The sequence below is a fragment of the Dendropsophus ebraccatus genome, unplaced genomic scaffold (genome assembly GCF_027789765.1).
Source record: "Dendropsophus ebraccatus isolate aDenEbr1 unplaced genomic scaffold, aDenEbr1.pat pat_scaffold_943_ctg1, whole genome shotgun sequence".
Lineage (NCBI taxonomy): Eukaryota > Metazoa > Chordata > Amphibia > Anura > Hylidae > Dendropsophus > Dendropsophus ebraccatus.
The window spans coordinates 48,682-57,858 of NW_027210543.1; positions in this window are offsets into that span (position 1 = coordinate 48,682).

Sequence of the window (9,177 nt, forward strand, 5' to 3'; positions counted from 1 at the left end):
CATATATAGTAGCCAGCCCCTCCCCAATAGTCTCATATAGTAGCCAGCCCCTCCCCAATAGTCTCATATATAGTAGCCAGCCCCTCCCCAATAGTCTCATATAGTAGCCAGCCCTTCCCCATAGTCTCTTTTATAGTAGCCAGCCCTCCCCCATAGTCTCTTTTATAGTAGCCAACCCTCTCCAATAGTCTCATATAGTAGCCAGCCCCTCCCCAATAGTCTCATATAGTAACCAGCCCTCCCAGTAGTCTCATATAGTAGTCAGCACCAGGGGTCAGAACAGGAATCATGACAGAACTGTAGCCAGGAGACAATACACAACTGAAAGTATAAGTCTTTTTGGATGGCCATGGGCCCCCCTGGAGCTCAAGGCCCCGGGCTACCGCCCGAAACTGACCTATTATAATCCACTACTGGTCAGCCCTCCCCCATAGTCTCTTATATAGTAGCCAGCCCTCCCCCATAGTCTCTTATACAATCGCCAGCCCTCCCAGTAGTCTCATATAGGGCTGGGCGTTATGGGCAAATAATTTGCTGCATAAACAGAACATTTTTCTCCCTGCAGCATCATATACTATTTTAATGATATTTCAGTCAGCAACTGTATTGCTTTCCAGTTTAACAGAGCCCCCCCCCCCCCCCCCCCCCCCCCCGTTCCCCATATAAGTAGTTTTCCTAAATACGTGACACTACGTGATACTTTGCCCCCATATAATATAGTAACTAGATAGTATACTGACTGGCACCAAGGAGATAAGCAATAAACAAGGGGTTAGGGAAAACATCCCCCTGTCACGTGGACTTCCTCAGGGATGAATACACATGTCCCCAATGCTACTATATATAGGAGGTAGAACAAATGGATAAATCATAAACAGGTTGTGTGGCTAAAACCACCTGTTTATGATTTATCCATTTGTTCTACCTCCTATATATAGTAGCATTGGGGACATGTGTATTCATCCCTGAGGAAGTCCACGTGACGGAACGCGTGGGATGTTGGGATGATGGCCATATTGGTTGTATCTTACTAACCTCCCTTTCCCCCTTCTTTTGCACTTTGTCTGCACTTGCACTTTGTTTGCTCGCATCTGCTATGATGTATTGATTTTTGTGATCTAGTGTATTTTAGCACAGGGGATTTTGCACACTTTCGTGTCTGGTTATTGTTTACATCTACTTGTTTTATAGGATATTACTGTTTACTCATTTATATATATATATTTATCTTGGTCATCACTTAACATATTTCCTAGTGGGTTGGGGGCCACTTGGCCGAATCTGGGCCGGTGGCTTGGTGGTATTTTTAACTGTTTTTACGGTTTTTTGTTTGTTCCCGGCATTTATGTACAATAAAATTTCAATTTTTTTGCATTTGTTGTGAGGTGCAGTCCATTTTTTCAGCCTTGTTTTCTGCAGTACCCATATAATATAGGAGATCTTGTTTGTGCCTCCAAAGAGGTAGGGTGTAGTAGTGGAGGTATAGTGGATAAGGGTTGTATTAGTACAGGTAAGGATGAGGGGTGTAGTAATAATAGTAGTAATAATACAGGTATAGATGAGGGGTGTAGTAGTAGTTCAGGTACATATGAGGGGAGTAGTAGTGAAGGTATAGTGGATAAAGGGTGTAGTAGTACAGGTATAGATGAGGGGTGACTGAGGGGACACTGAAGGAGACTGGGGGGACACTGAAGGGGACTGGGGGGACCCTGAACGGGACTGGGGTGACTGAGGGGGAATAAGGTGACTAGGGGGACACTTAGGGGGACTAGGGGGACACTGAGGGGGGGGCAGCTGGGGGTGATTGGAGCAGGAGGGCACATACACCTCCTCCTCTCACCTCCACACACACACATGTTCCCCTCCCGGCCAGACATGGAGGTCCCTGGTCTCTGGAGGAGGCTGCAGGGACTACAGGAGAAGGTGATAAATTGAATTTATGATTTTTACAAAAAATAAAATTGAAAAATTATAGTGACGAGAAAGGCCTATCATATACTCATGGCATATGTAACCTTCTCAGCATTAGGCTATGTTCACACAATTGCAGTACCGGCCGGGATGATCTTTACAGAGACCGGCCGTCTTTTCAGAGACCGGGTCATGGAACGGCTGGTCTCGTACAAGGTGATAGACAATTACAGTAGGCCAGTTCACACAACTTATTAATAGAAAATACTGGAGGATCATGTATGTTATATAGACTATAGCACAGAGTGCCAGTTCACTGTCCTTCAGACCATCGAAGGGTCGAACTATAAAAAAAGAAATATGATCAAATTCCTAGGCACACTGCACATATCATAAATAGAGATGAGCGAACCGGGTTCGAGTCCGAGTCCATCCGAACCCAAACGATCGGCATTTGATTAGCGGGGGCTGCTGAACTTGGATAAAGCTCTAAGGTTGTCTGGAAAACATGGATACAGCCAATGACTATATCCATGTTTTCCACATAGCCTTAGGGCTTTATCCAACTTCAGCAGCTACTGCTAATTAAATGCCGAAAGTTCGGGTTCGGATGGACTCGAGCATGCTCGAGGTTCGCTCATCTATAATCATAAAACAAAACGGGAACAAATACAATATTTAGAATAAAGAACAAGTAAATTGAAATCAACAAACTCACCAGTGTTTCACTGGGAACTATGGGCCTGCTTTTGGGTAATGAGATGGTCAATGTCCGGTTCCATATTTGTCACTGCTAGGCGTAACAAGTGATGTAAGTGTGTATCAGTTAGTCTAGATCTGTTTGGAGATTTTAGATGTTTCATTCTGGAAAAATTCTGTTCACAGACATAAGTGCTGCCAAAGATGGTTGCCATTTTGAGTGCATTGTTCCTGAGATTAGGATATGTCTCAGAGGGGAGAGAGCCATAGAAATGAAGCAAGCTGCTTGACTTGAATGCGTCCTTCAGAGAGCCATAATTCTGCAGTTCAGCCAGTTCCATTTGGTAAATTGTATTCACATTTTCAATGTCAATTGAAAATGGGTTACGGAAAAGTTGTATGTCTTGTTCAGGGAGATGAAGCTCTTTGAATCTTGATTGGAACTCCTTATGCAAATTTTCAGTTTCTTTTGGGAATGGAATCAGATTTTGAGTTAAGGGGAGATGGCAGAAATTTTACTTCAAATGCCTTAACATGTGATTGCATATCACAGATGAGCTTCCCTTTTCCTTGAAGTTGCACATTGAGGCTATGTTCACATTACGTGAACATCCGGCCGTTCAGTGAGCCCGTCCGGGTCACGGAACGGCCGTTCTTAGCCCGGATAATCCCGGCCGGTACTTAAGTACCAGCCGGATGACCCGTCCGGCCGTTGAGCTCTGATGCGGGCGCATCAGCGTGCGCCCGCATCAGAGCTTCCCATAGCACACAGTGAAGCAAGCGGCCGGAGCCGCTCGCTTCACTGTGTGAACTGACAGGTCTTTCTGCGGCCGGAATTCAGTGAATCCTCTCCTGTAGTTGTAATTTTACTTCAAATGCTTTAACATGTGATTGCATATCACAGATGAGCTTCCATTTTCCTTGAAGTTGCACATTGAAACTGTTGAGTAGCTCTGTTACATCTTTCAGTAAGGCGAGGTGCGATTTCCATTCTGCATCATTGACAGGCTTGGACTGGGCCACCGGGAAGCCGAGTATTTCCCCGGTGGGCCCCACCCCCCAGTCAGGGGACACAGGGCTGGAGACTGCAGCAATGTGGTCCCCACTCAAGCCCAGCCGGGGCCCCGTGCTTTTGGGGGGCCCACTCAGGGCCCCGTGCTCCTCGGGGGCCCACTCGGTCGCAGGGTTCCTTTTTAACTGGAAGCGATCGCAACAATCGAACACAATGTAGTGTTCTGATTGACAGCGCGAGAAGCCATAGGCTTCCCGACCTGCCAATCACTCTTGTGACCGCAAGCAGCGTTTTACTTGCGATCACAAGAGTGTCCCCCCCGTCCCGCCCGACGAGCAGCTCTGTTGAGTCCCGGCAGCGCCATCACTGACCTCAGTGTGCTCCGCGGCGGCTGGGACATCCGGTATGCGCGCCCTGTACCGGAAGTTCCAGCCGCTGCGTCACACACTGAGTTCAGTGGTGCGCGCTTGCCGGGACTCCACAACAGAGCTGCTCATCAGGTGGTGAAGAGAGAAGAAGATGAGACCAGCGACGGGGGAGCGTGTGGTTAGGTGACTTATGTGTTGTTGTTTTTTTTTATCAGAGGGGGGAGGCTGAACAACATAAGGGGGCTATATGAGGAGGGGGGAGGCTGATCAACATAGGGGGCTATATGGGGAGGGAGGAGGGTGAACAACATAGGGGGCTATATGGGGAGGGGGAGGCTGAACAACATAGGGGGCTATATGGGGAGGGGGGAGGCCGAACAACATAAGGGGGCTATATGGGGAGGCTGAACAACATAGGGGGCTATATGGGGAGGGGGAGGCTGAACAACATAAGGGGGCTATATGGGGAGGGGGGAGGCTGAACAACATAGGGGGCTATATGGGGAGGGGGAGGCTGAACAACATAAGGGGGCTATATGGGGAGTGGGGAGGCTGGTCAACATAAGGGGGCTATATGAGGAGGTAGGGGGGAGCTGGACAACATAGGGGGCTATATGAGGAGGTGGGGGAGGCTGGACAACATAAGGGGGCTATATGAGGAGGGGGGGAGGCTGAACAACATAAGGGGGCTATATGAGCGGGGGAAGCTGAACAACATAAGGGGGCTATATGAGAAGGAGGGAGGCTGGACAACATAAGGGGGCTATATGAGGGGGGGGAGGCTGGACAACATAAGGGGGCTATATGAGGAGTGAGGGAGGCTGGACAACATAAGGGGGCTATATTAGGAGGGGGGAGGCTGGATAACATATGGGGGCTATATGAGGAGGGGGGAGGCTGGACAACATAAGGGGGCTATATGGGGAGGGGGGAGCTGGGCTGAACAACATAAGGGGGCTTTATGGGGAGGGGGGAGCTGGGCTGAACAACATAAGGGCGCTATATGAGGAGGGGGCGAGCTGGACAACATAAGGGGCTATATGGGGAGGGGGGGAGCTGATCTGGACAACAGAAGGGGGCTATATGAGGAAGGAGGGGAGGATGGACAACATAAGGGGCTATATGGGGAGGGAGGGGAGCTGGGGTGGACAACATAAGGGGGCGATATGGGGGGGATCTGGACAACATGAGGGGGCTATATGGGGGGGCTGGACAACATAAAGGGGCTATATGGGGAGGGACGGGAGCTGGGATGGACAACATAAGGGGGCTATATGGGGAGGGGGGTGGACAACATAAGGGGGCTATATGAGGGGGATCTGGACAACATGAGGGGGCTATATGGGGGGGGCTGGACAACATAAAGGGGCTATATGGGGGCCGGACAACATAAGGGGGCTATATGGGGGCTGGACAACATAAGGGGGCTATATAGGGGATGGACAGCACTGGGTGCTATATGAGGGATGGACAACACCGAGGGACATCTATAAGGGAGGCAGAGGGGTGCAATCTATAAGGTGTCTACACAGAGCAGGCATATACTATATGAGGAAGGGGAGGAGGCTGAACAACATAAGGGGGCTATATGGGGAGGGAGGGGAGCTGGGCTGGACAACATAAGGGGCAGTGTCAGACTGGAGTGCTTGGGCCCACCAGGGGAAATCATTCATGGGGCCCACCCTTCAGCCACTATACTTATCTATGGTAACATTAATAAGGGTCCATTAACACGGTGTGATATGGGGCAGCATAGGGCTGCAAACGATTGCTAATCAGCAGGGCAGGAATACACCGAGATGTGCGGCCAACAACAATGATTTATACAGCTGCACAAAAGATCAAATCAGCCGACTAGCGGGCATTTGCGCGTCAGCTGATCTCTGACACTTTTACATGGGGCTTCCTAAGAGCTTTTGTTACCTATAATTGCCCTGTGCAATTGGCTATAAGACAGGTTTCTTTGCATGATAACACTTTATACAGATACAAAAGTCATACAGCTACCAATAACACCAGTATATAAAGAGCAATATCCCCACACATATTACCGCCATACTGTACTGACCAGATCCTGTATACTGAGACTGATATTACCAATAATACCAGTATATAGGAGGGAAATAGTATCACCATACATATTACCGCTATACTGGTGCTGACCAAATCCTGTATACTATGACCAATATTACCAGTATACAAAGGGGAAATATTACCGCCGCTACTACTGACTAGTACCACCACATACTGACTTACACCGTCACCACTGCTACTGAATAAAATCCTCTGTACACAGACCACTATCACCTCATACAGTCATATAGAGGCAGACCCAGCTCTACACAGGCTCTATACACCATATACATTACACTGCAGTTACATCAGGTGACTCACAGGAGACGTCTTCTCTGATCGGAGTTCTTCGCTTTTCATTTTCTTCTCCATCTGCCCTGGGCCATCAGAACTTCTCCGAGCCACGAATCCACAGAATCTGCCAGACAGACATATTAGGCTTCACACTCTGGCACCATCCTCATCTCTCTACACACTGCACATCTGTATTGGCCCCTTTACTGGTCCCTTGTTCAGTCTTCCATACAGATGGCCCCATCTGCATCTACTATAGTAGAAATCCCCCTATGCGCAGTCCCCCCTATAGTAGATGACAACCTCTGTGCATCCCCTATACAAGGGTAGGGAACCTTGGCCCTCCAGCTGTTGCAAAACTACAACTCCCATCATGCCTGGACAGCCACAGCTAAAGCTTTAGTTTTGCATTAGCTGGAGAGCCAAGGTTCCCTATCACTGCCCAATAGTATATGACCCCCTCTGTGCATGCCCTATTATATACATCCCCCCTGTGTTGTCTCACCTATAAATGGCTCCCCTATGTTGTCCCCCTTATAAATGGCTCCCCTGTGTTATCCATCCCGCATATACTGTAGATAGCCCCCTTTTGTTGTCCATCCCCCTATACAGCCCCCTTATGTTGTCCATCCCCCTATATAGCCCCCTTCTGTTGTCAATCCCCCTATACAGCCCCTTATGTTGTCCATCCTCCTATATGGCCCCCTTATGTTGTCCATCGCCCCAAAACAGCCCCCTTTTGTTGTCCATCCCCCTATACAGCCCCCTTTTGTTGTTCACCCCCCCTATATAGCCCCCTTCTGTTATTCACACCCCTATTTAGCCCCCTTCTGTTGTCAATCCCCCTATATAGCCCCCTTCTGTTATTCACCCCCCTATATAGCCCCTTCTGTTGTTTACCCCCCTATATAGCCCCCTTCTGTTGTCCATCCCCCTATATAGCCCCCTTCTGTTGTCCATCCCCCTATATAGCCCCCTTCTGTTGTCCATCCCCCTATATAGCCCCCTTCTGTTGTTTACCCCCCTATATAGCCCCCTTCTGTTGTTCACACCCCTATTTAGCCCCCTTTTGTTGCCCCCCCATTTAGCCCCCTTCTGTTGTTCACCCCCCTATATAGCCCCCTTCTGTTGTTCACCCCCCTAAATAGCCCCCTTCTGTTTTTAATCCCTCTATATAGCCCCCCTTCTGTTGTTAATCCCCCCTATAGCCCCCTTCTGTTGTTAATCCCTCTATATAGCCCCCCTTCTGTTGTTAATCCCCCATATAGCCCCCTTCTGTTGTTAATCCCTCTATATAGCCCCCCTCCTGTTGTTAATCCCCCATATAGCCCCCTTCTGTTGTTCACCTCCTATATAGCCCCCTTGTTTTTCACCCCCCTATATAGCCCCCGTCTGTTGTCCATCCCCCTATACAGCCCCCTTTCGTTGTCTATCCCTCATATAGCCCCCTTCTGTTGTCCATCCCCCATTTAGCCCCCTCCTGTTGTCCATCCCCCATATAGCCCCCCTTCTGTTGTTAATCCCCCATATAGCCCCCTCCTGTTGTCCATCCCCTATATAGCCCCCTCCTGTTGTCCATCCCCTATATAGCCCCCCTCTGTTGTTCACCCCCCTATATAGCCCCCTTCTGTTGTTCACCCCTATATAGCCCCCTTCTGTTTTTCACCCCCCTATATAGCCCCCTCCTGTTGTCCATCCCCTATATAGCCCCCTTCTGTTGTTCACCCCCCTATATAGCCCCCTTCTGTTGTTCACCCCCTATATAGCCCCCTTCTGTTTTTCACCCCCCTATATAGCCCCCGTCTGTTGTCCATCCCCCTATATAGCCCCCGTCTGTTTTTCACCCCCCTATATAGCCCCCGTCTGTTGTCCATCCCCCTATACAGCCCCCTTTCGTTGTCTATCCCCCATGTAGCCCCCTCCTGTTGTCCAACCCCCATATAGCCCCCCTTCTGTTGTTAATCCCCCATATAGCCCCTCCTGTTGTCCATCCCCCATATAGCCCCCTCCTGTTGTCCATCCCCCATATAGCCCCCTCCTGTTGTCCATCCCCCATATAGCCCCCCTTCTGTTGTCCATCCCCCATATAGCCCCCCTTCTGTTGTCCATCCCCCATATAGCCCCCTCCTGTTGTCCATCCCCCATATAGCCCCCCTCCTGTTGTCCATCCCCCATATAGCCCCCTTCTGTTGTCCATCCCCCATATAGCCCCCCTCCTGTTGTCCATCCCCCCATATAGCCCCCCTCCTGTTGTCCATCCCCCATATAGCCCCCCTTCTGTTGTCCATCCCCCATATAGCCCCCCTTCTGTTGTCCATCCTCCATATAGCCCCCCTTCTGTTGTCCATCCTCCATATAGCCCCCCTTCTGTTGTCCATCCCCCATATAGCCCCCTCCTGTTGTCCAACCCCCATATAGCCCCCCTTCTGTTGTCCATCCCCCATATAGCCCCCCTTCTGTTGTCCATCCCCCATATAGCCCCCCTTCTGTTGTCCATCCCCCATATAGCCCCCCTTCTGTTGTTCACCCCAATATAGCCCCCCCCTTCTGTTGTCCATCCCCCATATAGCCCCCCTTCTGTTATTCACCCCAATATAGCCCCTCCTTCTGTTGTCCATCCCCCATATAGCCCTCTCCTGATGTCCCCCTAAAAATAAACAAAAACAACTCACCTTACAACACGCTCCCCCGTCGGTCTCAGGTGTCTTCTTCTCTCTTCACGACAGATCAGCCGCATCCTGTTGAAGTCACGAGCAGCACGTCGCCTCTGAGCTCTGTGTGCGCCGCGGCGGCTGAGACTTCCGGTACACGCTCCCAGCC